The 17739-nt window shown below is 39.1% G+C and overlaps 1 pseudogene; it reads right to left on the bottom strand.

Moving 5' to 3' along the window:
- Positions 1-2696: 2696 nt before the first annotated feature.
- On the bottom strand, positions 2697-3497 carry LOC117024622 (40S ribosomal protein S6-like; annotated as a pseudogene).
- Positions 3498-17739: the final 14242 nt, after the last annotated feature.

The raw sequence follows: 17739 nt of genomic DNA, 5'->3' as shown, positions 1-17739 counted from the left end.
CCTCCTTTTTGACATATTTCCTTTTTTTTTCCTGGTTGGCTTAGAGATGTAAATTTGAACAAAATCAACTCGGTGTAGTATCAATTGAAATGAGTATTACCCTCCCCTTCTTCCATATTATTTATTTGATTTGGATTTATGTGATTTTTTTAAATCCATATTCTGATCTTTAGCATTACCTGAAGGCTTTCTGGAAATAGGCTATAACCTGCATCACATACCTGTATTTTCTATTGCTGCTATAACAACTTAACACAAACTGATTGTACTGTTTTATAGTTTTGAAAGTCAGGAGTCTGACAGAGGTCTCAGGTTAAAATCCTGGTGCCTGGGCTACAATGAAGATGCGAGCAGGGCTGCGTTTCTTCCTGGAGGTTGAAGGGAAAAATCTGTTTCCTCACCTGTTCCAGCTTCTAGAGGCCACCCATGTTTCTTGGCTTGTGTTGCCTTTCTCTATCATCAAAGCCAGCCACATCACATCTTTCTGAACATTCTTTCATCCTTACATTTCACCTTACCACGCCAGGAATGGTTCTCCACTTTTAAAAGCTCATGTGATTTGATTGGACCAGTTAAATAATCCAGGATAATCTTCCCATAGCAAGGCCATCTGATTAGCAATCTTAATTGTTTTTGCAAAATTAACGCCCCAGCCATGTAACATAACACATTCAGAGGTTCCAGGAATTAGGACATGGCCATTTGGGGAATTACTATTATGGGTAGGCCATTATTATGCCTGCTATTACTTCTCTTGTTTTACAATAATTAGATAATTTCCCCTTTTGTTCTACCGGAACCTATCCTAGTGTGCCTACAAGAATTTGTCTCTGAGGATTGTTGAAGGAAGACTTTGTGGCCCTAGAAGTGATTCACTTTTATTTTATGGAGAACAAACTTCTCCCAGTCAAATTCCATACATATTTTTAAAGACTGTTCTAGAAGTTTTGGTCTACTTGAACCCCAGTAAATATGACGTATTTTATTCAGTGTTCCTTAGTGTTTGTCATACAGTGATATTTGGAATTAGTCTTTTTGTGTGTAGATAGAGGCAAGAGGAAGGAAGACCCATTATGAGGAGATAGATTTAATCTAAGTTCCTGAATTGGCCTCCTGATCGTACAGTGTCACACTCCTGTCGAGAGAAAAAATGTCTTCAGAGCTTACTGTCATCACTTGAATATAAACTAATTTCTTCAAATAAAAATATTAATATTAGTGATTTTGTGACATTGTTTTTGGTTCAGAATTTACTTGTAATTTTTCATTCTTTTGACCTTGGTCATGACAAATGTAATAAGGTTAATGGAAATTACCTTGCCATTTTTTTCCTTCCTTATTTTCTTTTCCTACATCCCAATGCATTCCTACCGCCCTGAGAGAATCAGGGATGGCAGCTGGGGGGAAGCTAACTCTTTTTATTAAAACTCAGGGATGCTGTTTAGCTTTGCCCTCCTGCCTCCATCTCCGTACCCACTAAAAATACTCTTCTGCTCGCAGTAGAAATTAGATATCAGAGTAATTGCATCCAAGGACTGATGTCAACATTCATCTGTAGCTCAGCCACTGTAAAGAGCATAATTATTCTTCCCACTTCATGCACATTATAGTCTGGTCTCCGTAGCACTGGGAAAAGAACTCCTTTCATCTGTCCTGCACTAAATGGCCCATGTCAGAGATATAATCTTAGAGTGCTATTTGACCAAAGAATCAACAGAGAGATGAAAAATTGGTAATCTTTTAATGCCAGAATTCTTGCATGACAACTTCTGAAAGTCTCGATGCTTTGTAATCAGTTTTTTGAAAAGGCTGGATACTCAGGAAATCGTTTTTCTCTGATTCTTGCCTTTAAGCCCATCTCTCTTCTGTTCCTAGGTAATATCTTGAGTGGCTTCTGTAGTTGTTCAGTCACTTTTAAATTGTCTCAGATGAAATGAACAATAGAGCTTAACCTCATATAATCAAAAGCTTATTGCCTTTTTTTGCAGCAGGCCTTTATCCAGGCTTTTCCAAACCGCCATAAGGGGAAGAGCACCCACGTTCTAGTCATTTCCTCCCTTTACTCCACTTTTCTCTTACTTGTGGTTGGCAGGTGCAGAGGGAGAGCAGATTAGAGGGAAAATACAAAGTCTTCATTGTACTACACCAATGCTGGCTCTTCTCTTATCGGCACTTTGGTTGGCTATTTTGACAGCTTCCCACTGTGGATGTCCACAGTAGGCCTTTCCCTAGTAGCCAACCTCTTACATTCCACCCCCACCCCACCCGCACAACTCTTGCTCCCTGGGGAACAGTTCTGGCCAAACTGATATTCAGCCAGTATGGATCTATACTGGATAGGTCATTGTTTGTTGGAGTCCATTGTATTGCTTGCTGCTGCTCTTACAAGTAGTAAGTATTTTCAATATTATCCCGATTTCCAGCCTTTCTTCTTCTGGGAACTCTACTCCCAGCATATGGTCCTCCTGGGTGATCTCCTCTCCAGGTAACTCAAGCCCAGTTGCCTTCAGTGGGATCCACTTAGTCTGTGAGAAATACACTGGCTGCAACACAACCAGGCTTCCCATTAGACTTCTCATGGAAATGGCCAAGCACCAGTCTCCATTGTGCCCCTTCCCCAAATCCAGGAAACAGGTGTCAAGTTTCCATAGGAATTCTTTTTTTTGAGATTTGATGTTTGATCTTATTTGTCACTCTTAGAAAATCTCATTTGGATTGAACTCAGATGTAGAGGTAGACGTTCTTAGAGAGGACAGCCTATGTCTCTTGGCAATTTGTTCCTGGCATTTTTCTTTTTCCTCCTTGGCCAAAAGTTTAGCATATTCTACAGTCTCTTCTTTATTTTTCTTAATGCACAGCAATATGCTGACGTTTGTGTTGCTGGATGCGTGGAGTAGCAAGACGCTGAAACTTGGATGTTTTGGTCTTAGGTTTCCTACCTTCTTTGTTTAGGGGCTTTCTCACAACACATTGGCGGACCTCATCTTCTGTTGAGAGACTGAAAATTTTGTGGATTCTACTAGCTCTTTTGGGCCCCCAGCAATGAGGTACAGTAGTATCAATGAGACCAGAAATACCTTTCTCCCCTTTTTTTATAATGACCAACTGAGAACACTCAGATTGGCATCCACGATGCAACCCTAAATAGATTTGCCATTTCTTTCTCCAGTCCTCCTTGGTCTGTAGCAGGAATGCCCCTTACTCAGGAGCAAGCAGACATGGCCATGGGTCAAGTCACCCTGCTTCATGGGGAAAGCTTGTTGGTCTTTCTCATCACTGATTCGAACCACATAACCCTTCCATTCTTCACCCAGAGCATCAGCAGCAACTTCTGTGGCCATATGCTTCTCATAAAAGGTATGAAGTTTGCGTTCATCATCCGCTTCAATGACTTTCTGGCAACCAGTGGCTGGGAAAGAGATGTTTAGCTTCCTTCTGAGGCACCATGCATTTGACTTCCCCAGAAATTCTTTAACCTCATCCTTCTCTAGCCGCATGGCAACATCAAAGCCAGCAATGCTCCTCATTTGAAAGGTCAAGTGAAAGGAGAAGAAAATGTACATCACTCTCTGCTCTTTGGAATTCCTGTGAAAACCATCTCTTCCATCTCTAATCTTTTCCTGCAGGCAGGAAGGGGTGCCAGCTGTTGAGCTTATTTGGCCATATCTTACACATTCTATAAGGACATGCAAGATACCTCTGTTTAGAAATTGTGGGCACTCATCAGCTCTTGTCCTCAGCTTCAGCCAAAACTCCAAGGAGACAATAGAAAAAGTCGCACTGAACACGACCACAGGCAACCTCAATAGTCAGACCAGGTCCTGTCGACGTGTATATGCTTTAAAATAGAACACCCTACCCCCATTTACTGACTCAACAATATTTACTATTGAATTCAGGTCTCAAAGATTGTTAGGCCCCACGAAGAGCACCTGCTATGAGAGAAGGATGCTGTGCTAAGTGCTGTTGAAAAGCAAGGAGGATTTTTTTTTTAATCATGCCATCACTGAGCGTATAGGCTAGAAGGAAGCAAAGATAAAACCTTGAGATGAATACTTCAAAATCTGATAATCATAATAGCAAAGGTATAGCAAGTATACCATGGGAATTCAGAAGAGAAGTTATTTTTAGCTCAGAGGACCAGTGATGGTGTCATAGAAGAGGCAGTGTTTTTCATTCAAGGAAGAGTAAGATCGAATGAGCTAAAACAGAGGCTCCTCATTTGCAAATCAGCAGCAAGCACTAGAGGAAGTTAATTCATTAATATATCAGCAAACATTTTTGTTTGTTCACTGTGTGTCAGTGCTGTGTTATTTCTATGCATTCCATTTAACTTTCAAAATCACCTTGTGAGAAAAGTGCCATTATTTTCTCCATGTAACTGTTAAGATAACTGAGATGTTGATTAAATCAGCTTGACCAAGGTCACATAGGTAGTAAGTGAACAAGCTGGGATCTGAGCCCAGAGATTTTCTGACTTTAAATTCCATAAGTACCAATCTCCCTAAAAGGCAAAATACTCACAAAGACAAGTTCATACATAAAGAAAAATGCCTGCTAATGAAGACCATGGATGTGACTAAATGTTACAGTGTTTAATCCAGATGGCCCCTCGATCCTCCCAGGGTGATGCTTTCCCGTGCTTCTGAGCCTCTGTTCTCATAGTTCTCACAATCTCAGACAGTCTCTCCTCTCTTCTAGGCTCAAATTCCTTATCTCATTCAAAGCCTAATATAAGACTTGCTACTATGAAGGCAGCTCCAGCTCCAACATCCCCACACGCCCAGGTCTCTCCACTTTCTCATCACCTATTATAATTCTAGTTCACATAACTAAATACTGGATACCATACTTTCTCTATTATTTCTTATTTACTTCTTCAGATAAACTGTAAATTCTGCAAGATGAGACTCTGTTTTATGTTCCTTTTGTATTTCTCACAGTGCCTGAGAGATCTGCTGATTGATTATAGGGTTGGGATCAATTTTTATAGAGGAATTAATTGCTGGTATATAAGGTTCTCCAGGAAAGATTTGACCTTTTATTTTGCAAAACTCATGGTAGGATAAAACTACAGGGTTGAGAAAGTTCTTGTGAGTTTCAAACGCACCAGAGTATAAAGCAATGGAAAGGACACTTGTAATACTGAAGAGTCGCTAAAGATACCTCCACAAGGGAGAATGTTGGGTTTGATGAGAGCCAAAGTGACAGCAGGGAGAATCCAAAGATTCATAAGATCAGTCTGCACAGAGGAGTGCAAGAAACACGAAGGGCCGTTGTTTTCGTCTAAAGTGTTTCCCTTCTCCACAAATGAGCCAAGGGAATATGTGGTTTCAGAGCTTCCCTTCTGTTCTCCAGCTTTTGTGACACCCCAGCAAATGCAAAGCATTGTACATGCATGAATTTCTTAGTTGAACAGGAAGAACTTGGGAGGCAATGACAAATGCTTCACAGCGCCTCCCTGGCATCTGAGATGGTTTTTGGAGAGAACATGAGTTCCTATTATGTCAGGGGACATCTGTAGGAGGAGCTTTCCATAGCAAATATGTACACTCTTACCATCCCCACAGTGCAAATGCCGAGTCTGTGTAAAATCTGGTGCAAACCAAGAATAATTAAGGGAGAGTTAAGGAAGTCTTAAAGAAAACTCATGACCACACACCTTGTTCAGAGCACTGAATGGTAATTATATAAATCAGATGTGTTATTTTCAAAAAATCATTGAGAATGAAGGCAGCAGAAGGAAACTCAGGAAGGCAGCAGGTTGGGGTAAAACAAAGGCGATATTATATTTATGAAGAAGTAAGCAGTAGCTTTTGGGAGTTGCTCATCTTGAAAAACATGACAGCATCAGTCTTAAAAGAGTATGACAATCTAAAATACATCAATCTTCGAACAGCAGTAGAAACCTGGGGATGAGATGGCTTTATTGAGAGTCTCCCCACTCCCAAATGAAATCTTACAGCTAAAGCCTTCACAGCTAAAGAGCCATGGCTGCTTATCTTCTTGGCTGATACATTTAGATTTTGTTCAGCACATGCTTGGTGAAGTAATACTTGCCAAATTAATTCAAGTTGGCTTGAATAAGAGCTTAGTCATGTGGATCTCAAACTGGATGAAAGTGATTAATAATAAATGTCAGGATTTTAATATAATGAGTGAAACATAAGAAGTGTCAAAGAAAAGGCAGCCTTTTGACACAATTTCTCTCCTCTTGGAGCAGTGTGTGTTTGCTCCGCCCTTGCCGAGGAGGTAGGAAGGCTGCCAGGTGGGAGGTGGCTGGAGAGTGATAGTTATTTTGCGAGCTTGTCTTGCCCCTTTGTATATGTGCACGTGTTTAGGAATCATCCAATTTTGTAGGCATGTTAGTTTCCTGAGTTCTGGGCCTGCCTTTGCCCCTTTTCCCCAAACCGTCTAGTACAATGTATGTATCTAGAGCTTGCCAAAGGCTTCCAGGGTGCTCTGAAGATGGTCCCTTCTCAGGGCTAACATAAGGCTATTGGTCAGCCTGGTGTGGTGAGACCGTGCAATGAACGGCCTCATCTCCAGTCAGGGCCACTCCTCAGTTCTTCCTTCCTTCTCCTTTTACTTTGGCCATGCTTGTTCATCTCCTGAACCTGTTGCTTCGAGCACATAATCCATCATTTAATGAATTAATTCAACAGATATGTTTTTATGACATCTAGGGGAGGCCAAGATGAATGAGACGAAAGGTTCACAGCCTAGAGGAGCAAGAGCACAGCGACAGGACAGGAAGACATGCGAGGCTCACGGGATGCACAGGAAGCCATGATGTGCAGAGGAGTGGGGCTTCCTCCGGCCACGAGAGCATAGAAACGGGTCAGAGTGGCTTTCTGGAGGGGGTGATGCAAGGAGGGAGTTCTGATGACTGGTGAGAAAAGTGCATTCTATTATCAAATGTCTATTTAGCACCTACGAAACATTTGGCATTTGACTGGTTGCTGGGAGATAGCAATAAATAAGAACAGATGTAGTAGTGCCAGCCCAGACCAACAAACAAGCCACACAAAAGAAAGTTCTTTAAATTCCAAAATGAATCTATTCTTGCTCTGAAACACCCTATTCTCTATCAGCAGGGGTGGGACACGGGGATTAAATTTGCCATTTAGAGGTTGCCTTTTCTTTCACTTCAGTCTCTTGCAGATAAATTTAGTCGCCTTTGGGTACCTGGTCAGCCTTTCAGAGTTTTTCTCCCTCCCCTTCTCTTTACTTTTTTGCCATGAAGCATATGGGAACGGGGTGGGGGTTGGTTTCTTTAACCTACTGGAGTGTAGGGCAGGGAAATAGTCTTGTCTAAGGGATGTCCTCTGTTGCTGGGGTGCAATATGTATCCATTTTATTTACTGTCATCGCTTCATTTACTGTGGACACAATGTGTATAGTATTTGACCTCAACACAGAGTATGTGTGATGATTATGGCTTAGGAGCTGAAGTATCTGCTTTTACAGAATAGGCATCGCTTCAGCTCTCACTAGGGGTGTGCAGCCTCTGAGGTGTAATTAGGACTCCTCCAAATCATGACTCCTCCTCCTTCAAATCATGACTTCTCTAGATTATGACTCCTGTACCTTTTGCTATGTGGAAATTTCAACCCTGATCTTAGAAAGCTCTCAGTGTCCACCTTCAGTCATTTCCTTGCCCTCCTCTACCTCTTCCTCTTGGAGTATTAATGGAATTTCTAAGTCCCTGCCACATAGCAGGGAAACCAGGGGGGACTCGGAGTCACCATTCCCCCCCCCCCATTCTGCTTTATCGCCTTCCCATGGTTCCCAATGGCAATTGGGGCTCAGACTCCTTCTGATTTTGGCCTCCTTTCAACCTATCTGAAAATTCTACCTTCTTGATCCATTCTCCGTGGCTGAGGGTCCCAGGCATCATCTTTACCTAGATTATTTTCCTTGTAAACTAGCTCCTTCCTCCAATAAGAAGCTCTCTCCATTTCTTCCATAGACAAGTGGGGGCCTCCTTTGTCTCTATGCATGGTTTGTGGTAAAATTCTATGTTAGATCTCTAAGCGTTGTTCTTGGTATATAAAAAGGCATTTCTGAAAATTACAAAACACTTTTCACATGGGATAAAGCTAGGCTTTTTAAACTGTTGTGTCACACTGGCCTCAGAAAGTTATTTTAGAGGGACAAATCTGAACATATTTTCTTATCATTATATTTCAGCTCTATCAATTCCAATGATCTCTCAAGTATTAGACGCCTCAAAATCAAGGAGGGGAGTTTCCACATAAGGAAGAAGAACAACAGAGAGCACATTAACATACTTTACAAACTATTTTCCCCCAACTCAAGATAAGTTATTGTATCTGCTTTCAATGAGTTTATATTTAATTTAGGGAGGTAGACGTTTTTCAATTTGATGTAGTCCCATTTGTCTGTTTTTGCTTTTGTTGCCAGTGAGACTCTACCTTTTTTGAAGCCCAAGTACATAACTCTCCATTCAGCTAAAGTAATAGGACTTGAGCACATACCACTCAACACACAGAATTAACTTCTGTACCCCGTCTTCTGAATGGAAGTCATTTTGCGAGGTCCAGGCAGGGCAATCGTCTTCACCTTCCTTTGAGTGAAGTGCCACTGAGCTAGCTATTTTCACAGGACAAAAGTGACTTTCTTCAAATTTAGAGTTGTTACAGATGTTGGAGCCGTTTTGGTGAGATTTCTTTAAAATAGAAAAGTTTTGGAAATGTGCAAAAGGTATGTAGCCTTTCTTTTTCTTGTACTGCCCTGAGATTTCTTCTCTAATTATCTGTAAGTGTCTGCGAACCTCATTTGGAAATATGTCCACACTTGCAGGCAGACAAATTATTGTTGTTTCTCTAAAGTTGCTAATTAAATTGAGGAGTGAGGTTCCCCTAAGCCTGAGTTTCCCAAACATTATTTGTGTACTATTTATGTGCCATCCAAGATTCCCCCAATCGAATATCACCTCTAGTATTATTTCCTTATTTATTTAAAACATTGATTTTTAAATGGACTCATAAAATTCTAGTTCACAGTTCTGAAACCATTTGTTGCAAAACATTAACTTAAGCATATAACTATTAAAATAATATTTGTGTGTTCCCTAAAACGATCTTGCAGACCTCCAGAAAGTGCATATGAAATCTCTGTTCTCCATTTGCTCACTAACATATTCTAGTTATTGCAAAGGCACTTTAAACTCACTCAGCACTCGGGCTCCAGCAATCCCAGCCGTTCTTACCAAACTCTCCAGTGCCCCTGAGCTCCGTGAAAAGCACCGTCCTCATCTAGCTGCTCGAGTTGGAAACTCAGGAATCATCCTGCACTCCCCTCACCTCACCTCCACTACGTCTAATCCATCATGAAGTGTTGTCAAGTTCACCTCCTAAAATTGTACCGCTTGGATCCATCCTAGTCTCAAATAACACTGTGTTTCTCCTAGGCCATTGCAGTCGCCTCCTGACCAGTGGTCCATGAGGTTTCAATCACGCTGTAACCAGCACCAGACATTGCAACCGGAGTGCTTACTACAAAGGACAAAATCCTTAACAAGGCCCTCCTGCACTGGGAGCCTAATTTCGTACAGTGCTCTTCCCCAGCCTCCGCTTTTGCACCTACTGGCCTCTCTCAACCCTTTGTGTGCCTCACACTCTGTCCGGCCATAGGGCTTTTTCACGTATTGATTCCTCTCTCTTCAAACACTTTCTCTCCTTTATGCACTCTTTAGCTCAGTTACTTCCTACGCCTCCTTTGGGTTTCAGCTCAATTACTACCTCCGCAGGGAAACCTTTTTTTGACTTCAATAACTAGGTCGAATTCACTTAGTTTCAGTTCTACTATCACCTCAACTCTATTTCATCTCACTTATCAAAGTTACAATTTTGCATGCATTTGTATGATTATGGGGTTAATGTTTGACTCCTTCACTACACTGCAGGGCAGGATATGTGTCTATTTCGCTCTCTCTTGTAAAACCAGTCATGGTTCCTGACACAGAGAATGGCCTCAATAAAGATTTTCTGAATAAATGGATGGGTGTACGATGGGTTGTGAGGCTGATCAGGAGAAAGAGACATAGGCTGCAGGATCAGCCAAGGGAAGAAATTCAATGAGAACCAAGTTTTAAATCTTCCCAAGAACTGGTTACATAAATAAGGAACTGGTTAGGAAGCTTCTCTCAGCAATTCTTTAAAGATTGACTGAAACAGAATCAAACACTGAATTTGACAGATGTTTCAAGGAAAAGAGGAGGGAAAGCAGAATAAAAAGACAGATATTGATCAACAAGAGCCATGTTGAGAAATTGGAGGAAGCCTGAAAGGAGAGCTGGAAAATAGGTTAGAGGTAGTGTCTGGGAGTAAGAACCGAAAGGCTGGGTTTATTTAATCTGAAGAATCAATGACTGAGGTGTCATTTAGCAAATGCCCTTAATAGCCCACTGTGCAGACAGTGGGAAGACAAAATGGAATGAAATTGCACCCAGAGAGTTCTGTTTGATAAAAGAGGGTCTTCGTGTCTTTATGGATGATTACGTCATGGAACAGACTAACAGGGAGGGCTGATGAATCTTACTCGGAGATCCTTTAGGGATGGAAGAGGCAACCATTTATCTGGAATAAGGCAGGTGCTAAACTAGGCTAAATCTTAACTCCTTTGTGTTTTTGGAATTGATGGTTTTCTTGCTAAGGAATTTTTCTCCACCTTTTCTGCTCAGATCTACTCAGAGAGGCAAGAGTATTATCTAAGAATACACTGTAGTAAAGGACATGCTCAACTACTTGCATCTTAAAAAGGAAATAAAAGTCTTTCAACACACAGTACCCTTTAGCTGACACCCTACCTCTCCTCCTCTTTCCAGGCAAAGCTCTTTAAAGATTTGTCTGTTTGCTGACTTCACTTTCTGTATTTATTCCTTTATCTACTGCATCCTGACTCCTTTCCTCCACTCTTCTCTGAAGCCCGAACCAGCACTACTACTGACATTCTCATTAGTGTATTCATATTCTATTTATTCCTTATCTTACTAGAACTTTTAGGAACAAATAACATTGACCACACCCTCCTTCTTACAACACACTTTTCCTTGGAATTTTTTGGTTGCTTTTTTTATTATTATTATAGCAAAATATATATGACAAAGAATTTGCTATTGTAAACATTTTTTAAGTCTGTAATTCCATAATATTAATTATATTCGTAATGTTGTTCAAGTACCACAACTGTCTATTTCCAATTTTTTTCATCACACCAGATACTCTGTAGTCATTAAACAGTAACTCCCCATATTTTCTTGGATGTTGTGTACCACACTCTTCTAGTTTTCCTTTGTTTTCCCCCTCCCCTTCTCCCTTCTCAGGCTTCTTTGTGGGTATCTTTTCCTTGGCCCTTTACTTAAAATCTGTATTGTCCTAGGCCCTTGTCTCTTCTTACCATTTCCATTTTCTTTGGCCAATCTCAATCTGTCCTCACAGCTTCAATGAGCATGTAAAGCTCAGATCTCTTTCCTGAACCCTTTGCTACAATTCCTTGTCTCTTGCTACACCAGCTCTACAGTTTTTTTCGTCCCTATAAAGCTTTCCTATTTTTGTTTTTTTTCATTCTCCTTTTCCCCATCCTGTTTGCCTGATGATTAGTGAGTAGCCAAACAAATTGAAACTGCCGAAATTTGTGATCAATCTTTACTAAAAAACTGTAAGTAAGATCCTTGAAGCCTGAGAAGCATCTTGTTCAGTGTATTTTTCCTATACCTTCCCCCATGAGGTCCATTGAGGCTCTCCTTATACACCTGTGGGAGGAGGCAAGGGAAATAAGAGGGGATTTTCCTGCAATGATTTTCCTACCTTGACTGTGTAAAGCAGAAATTTTAACTCAGGTGGTTTGATAACAAAGTTTATTGTTTAACTTCTCCAAAAATCAATTATTATTAAATGTATTTAAAAACCATTGGAATGTATGCCATCCACAAAATAACAAAACAAAACAAAAAACCTTAGTTTTCTTGGAGAACTTTATATAGCTCATGATTTGTGAGCGATTCACCAATCGATCTGACCTGATTGCTCATCTGTCTTTCCAGTGGGACTGTAACCTCCTCAGGGGCCAGGGGAGTGCTTTGTTCATCTCCTCCCCGCCAGTTTTCTTGAAATATGAAATAACAAAGCTTTATGTTACTTCTTTTTCTCCTCTTTACAATTGCATTTTCCTACACTTGGAATTTATTTCTCCCTTTGCTCACTTAGCCTCTTCATATTCTGAAGATCTCAGTTCACAGTTTACTTCTCCAGGAAGCTGGTTAGGAGCTCCTCCTAACTTACTGTGTTGTCATTGCTAGTCTCCTCCACTGGTTCCTAAATTCCATGATTGGTAGAGATAAGAACAACTGTGTTTATTGTATTTTCAGCCCCAGCATGATGTAGTAGGCACTCATCAACTATTTGTCTCAACAGCAGTGACTGTTGTTGAATGAAGTTATAAAGAAGCGTAGAGGACATTTAAGTAAGTATAATATCTTCATGCTGACAGATGGATACTAGAGTTTGGAAATATTGACTCTGTCTGGACCTTGCTTTTTGTGTGTGTGATATCAAAACACTTCACATTTCACTGAGAAACAGTAAAAGTAATGCCGGGGCTTTTATGGACAATTAATTAGATGCTGCAAAACCTTATTTGAGACAGCTTGATAAATATATCGGCATAATGGGTATTTATTGATTTAAGATAAAGTCCTATCTAGCATTGTTTAATGTAAGGCTCTGCCTTTTTAAATAAAAAATAATAAAGGAATAAAACTAATAAAAAGCTCCTATGAAATAAACCAAGTTGCCTTGCTTATTTATAGAACATGCAGATTTCTGGCTGCTCCTGCTTTGTACCTACCAGAGGGAGGCTGTAATGGCTGTTCTGATGCTGTCCGTGTTCCATTCACTTTGGATGACATGTACTTGCTTTGAAATAGATAGCCTTGGTGCATTTCACGTGGAGAGGAGTCTTGTTGATGAAGATCCAGCTGCATTGATCAGGGTACGAAAGGGCAGTGTACGATGTTATACATGTCTACAACATTTCATAATTGTGAAATACTTCCAAGCCTTTGTTTATAGGAGTTCTATGAAAAGGGCTTGGAAGCATTTTCTAATAAAAACGCTATGAAATACTAGTATATATATATATATATATTTTTTTTTTTTCATGTTTTATTTGATAGTTATAAGACCTCAGCTTTCAGTTTCTTCCTGTTTAAAATGACCTTAAGATCTTGGTGTTTCAAGATACAATTCATATAGGTTTCTTGTCTGAACAAAATATTGTTTGAATTTATTTTTCTGAGACTATACTTTAAAAAGTAATTTAAAAAATCTTAAAAGCCAGATTCTAAACTTGGGAAAATATCTACAAATCAGTTAAAAGAAAAAAGTGGCAAATGAGGCAAATGGTGCGAATGGACAAGGGAAGTGAATTATTTCCAATATAAAAATAATCAACGGCTAGTAAATGTGAAAGAGTTCAAGTACATTTATAAGGTAAGTGCAAATTAAGACAACAGTAAAATTGAATTGGGAAAGATCAAAGAGATGTAAAGATGTAAAAAATATTTTTCCAGTTTTGGCAATAATAATGACTAGCAGTTATTGTATGCTTACTATGTGCTCCTAGAATGCTAACTAGATACAACAGGTTCTTTACCTGTACTAATGCACTTAGTTGTCATGAAAAACATTGGTGGTAGATATCATTGTCAACTCAAATTTTACAGATGAGGAAACTATGGCAGAATGATGATGGAGAATTGCCCGAGGACATGCAGCTAGCAAGAGACAAGCCAGAGAGTTTGATACAATAACCATTATATTCCACCGCTTTGTGAACTATTAGGTGCATAGATGCTGCCACAAATGGTTATTTGGGATGATTATTGGTACAAATATTCTGGAAATCAATGTTGATTTCAATACGGGCTATGGAACATCTGAAGTATCTCTGCTGCAAATGATCATCTTGGCTGCTTTTATTTAGGAAATCTCTAGATTTCTTTCCTGTAACCTTTATCCTTTTTGTTTCCCTAACTATCTCTATCTCTATCTATATCATCTCTATCTTTATCTCTATCTAATCTATACCTCTATCTATATCTCTATCCATAAATTATCACTGGAACTCCATCTTACAATTTTATATCCCATGTCAACATACATCTGCCCAAGAATTCACTTACCTAGGTACTCATCTTTGTTGACTATCATATTTCAAAGCAATTTTATGTTAGGCTATCACTCCATCTTCAGCTCAGTCATACATAGAATAAATAGGTCTAACCAAAATGATTACTGTGCAGATACAAAACCATACACCATCATTAGTCACTTAAATGTACTGTGACTTATTTATCATCTCCTAAGGCTCTCAAGGAAGTACTGTGAAGAGAGGGACTGTGAAGGCTCAGTGCCTCAGAGATGGAGGAGGAAGGTTGGTGCAACGCGTGTGGTGCTGTCTTGGAAAAGACAGCCTAGATCTTGGACGTAATGAAGAGTCTGGGCATTCAGGGGTACAGCAAAAGAACACCAGGCCTCCAGAAATCAGAGCAGGAAGAAAGGCCCCCAGTGGGCTGAAATGACTCCCACTGTAAGAAATGGGATTGTACAGAAACCATACTTTATAACCGTGCCCAGAGTCAGCTCTGGCCTGATTTCATGGGGCTGATAACTGAGAAAAAGGAGGAGTCCTTGCATGGGGATGGCGTGTGTCCAGTGTCTCTCTATTAAACACCGTGGTGAGACGATCTTAGCCATCAAGAGCAGCAGTTCTCAACTTTTTTGCTCCTCTGAGTACAGGCTGCTCCTTAGACAAAATACGAAATTATGAGTCATTCCCTGCAGCTCTGCCCCCATCTTTTCTACTCAAGAAGGTGTATCATATGCTTTACAAGCTACACATTCTCCGCATCCCATCAATCTAACATATACCACCGCTCTTGGGAATATCCCTTCCACATGCACCTGGAGAATTCCTGCTCTAGATAAAAAGAAAAAACTTAGGAAAAATATGATAGGGTCTATTATGCCAAATCAGGAACTTCCAAAACTTAAAAGCGAACAAAACAGATTTATCTGGAGTTTGCTCATGCTCCTCCACATTGAGCTGCTTCAGGCCTGAAAGACAGATGCGTACTGATCAGATCTCCTTCTCCCCAGCCTCCCACCCAGCGTCTGGCACTCCCATTCCTTTGAATGTAATTCCATTGCATTAATGAAAATGTAGCCTCTGCTATTATTTCTAGATCTATAAACAGCACCCGAGAATATTCTCATGGGCTATGCTTATTTGAATATGGATATGCTTTCATTTATAATGCTTATATTAAATCACTTAACTTTATAATGAGGATAATTCAAGGGAAGTAGAGTTTCTTTTTAAAAACATATTATATAAATTTCAGGTATACAGCACTGTAATTCAACCTCTATATACACTTCAAAGTGATCACCACCACCAGTCTAGTAGCCGTCCATCACCATACAGTTGACACCCTTCACCCATTTTGCCTAACCTCCAATATCCCTCCCCTCTGGAAACCACTAATCTGTTCTCTGTGTTATGAGTTTATTTTTATTTTGTTTGTTTTGCTTCTTTTAGATTCTACATATGAGCGAAACATATGTATTTGTCTTTCTGTCTGCCTTATTTCACTTAGCATAATGCCCTCCAGTTCCATCCATGTTGTCAAAAATGGCAGGATTCCATTCTTTGATTTATGGCTGAGCAGTATTCCATTGTATATACCACCTCTTCTCTATCCATTCATCCACCGATAGACATTTAAGTTATTTCTATATCTTGGTTATTGTGAGTAATGCTGCAATGAACATAGGGTGGCGGTGCATATCTCTTTTTGAATTAGTGTTTTTGTATTCTTTGGGTAGATACCAAGAAGAGCGATAGCTGCGTCATACAATAATTTTAATCTTAATTTTTTGAGGAGCCTCTATAGTGTTTTTCATAGTGGTTGTATCAATTTACATTCCCACCAACAGTGTACAAGGGTTTCCTTTTCTCCACAACCTCTCCGACACTTGTTATTTCTTATCTTTTTGATAATAGCCATTCTAACAGGTGTGAGGTGATATCTCATTGTGGTTTTGATTTTTATTTCCCTAATAATTAGTGAGGCTGGACAGTTTTTCATGTGCTTGTTGGCCATCTATGTCTTTGGGTTGTTTTATTTTGTTCTTATTGAATTGTATGAGTTATTTTTCTATTTTGGATATTAATCCCTTATGAAATGTATGGTTCGCAAATATCTTTTCCCACTCAATAAGTTGTTTTTTTGTTTTGATGGTAGTTACCTTTGCTGTACAGAAGATTTTTAGTCTAATGTAGTCTGATATTAATTTTGTTTCCTTTGTCTTTGGAGTGAGATCCACAAAGACACTGCAAAGACCAATGTCAAGGAGCTTACTGCCTATGTTTTCTTCTAGGAATTTCATGGCCTTGTATTCAAGTCTGTAATCCATTTTGAGTTAATTTTTGTGTACGGTGTAAGATAATACTTTGGTTTTATTTATTTATTTTTTGCATGTGGTTATGCTGTTTTCCCAATATCATTTACTGAAGAGACTGTCCCTTCTCCAATGTATGTACTTGGCTACTTTGTTGTAGAATAATCATTCATATTTGTGTGGGTTTATTTCTGGGCTGTCAATTCTGTTCCATTGATCTATATGTTTGTTTTTGTGCTGATTCCATATTGTTTTGATTACTACAGATTTGCAGTGTAGTTTGAAATCAGGAACAGTGATGTCTCCAACATTCTTCCTTCTCAAGACTACTTTTGTTATTCAAGATAAGGAGAGTTTCTGAGATACCTAAGGGAGTTTAGTTAGCTGTCACTCAAGAAAGGCACACTATGTTTAACTTTAAAGTCCATTGAAAGACACTTATCTAGGAGGAGAAAGACGGGGATGTGTTTGAACATTCTGAAAAAAAGCAGCTTCTGTATATTTTAAACAACACAGAAAACAAGATTATTTGGTTTGGAAGGTGAAATAGAATCAGATTAAGTAAATTTAGGACTTTGTTAGAAAATTAAATAGTAATTAATTAGAAACAAGTAGCAACAAAAATTAATAAATTATCTAAAATTTAAAATACGTATGTGGATTTTGGCAAATTAAAATAGTTGAAATACAGAAACCCAAAGCTATTATTATAGTAAAATTAAGAAAGAGGATGTTTTTCATTAATTCTTGTTAATTTGATAATCAAAACTATCTCATTATGGTTTTAATTTGCATCTCTTATCACTACTCCATCAGGTTTTTCATATGTTTATTTTATAGAACTGTGCCCTCTTTGGGGAATAGTCTGTATTCTTTGCCCAGGTCTCTATAGAAGTCTTGTTATTTTTCTAATAATTTTACCATTCTTGTTGCAAGTATGATCTGCTCTGTATTTCATGGTCTAGCACACTACCTAGCACATTTATAAGTGTTCAATAAATATTAATTTCATTGAAAAAAAGATTTTGTTTTTAGAAGCACTTTTTCCTTTGCATTATAGATTTATTTTATCTAGCACATGAATTGACTGATATACGTATCACTTTAAAATATATTCTAATTTTATTTGCATACTGGCAAAGCATTTCTTTTAGAATTTTTAGTTTTCCAATTCTAAAGCTTTCCATGATTAGTATAAGTGCAGGAGAAATTTTAAGTGTTCCACACGTCTGAGAGTTTTCCAAAAGAA

This window comes from Rhinolophus ferrumequinum, chromosome 7, assembly GCF_004115265.2.
Source record: "Rhinolophus ferrumequinum isolate MPI-CBG mRhiFer1 chromosome 7, mRhiFer1_v1.p, whole genome shotgun sequence".
Classification (NCBI taxonomy): Eukaryota; Metazoa; Chordata; class Mammalia; order Chiroptera; family Rhinolophidae; genus Rhinolophus; species Rhinolophus ferrumequinum.
Note: the sequence above shows the minus strand (reverse complement) of the source record. Positions and strands in the feature narration are given on the sequence as shown.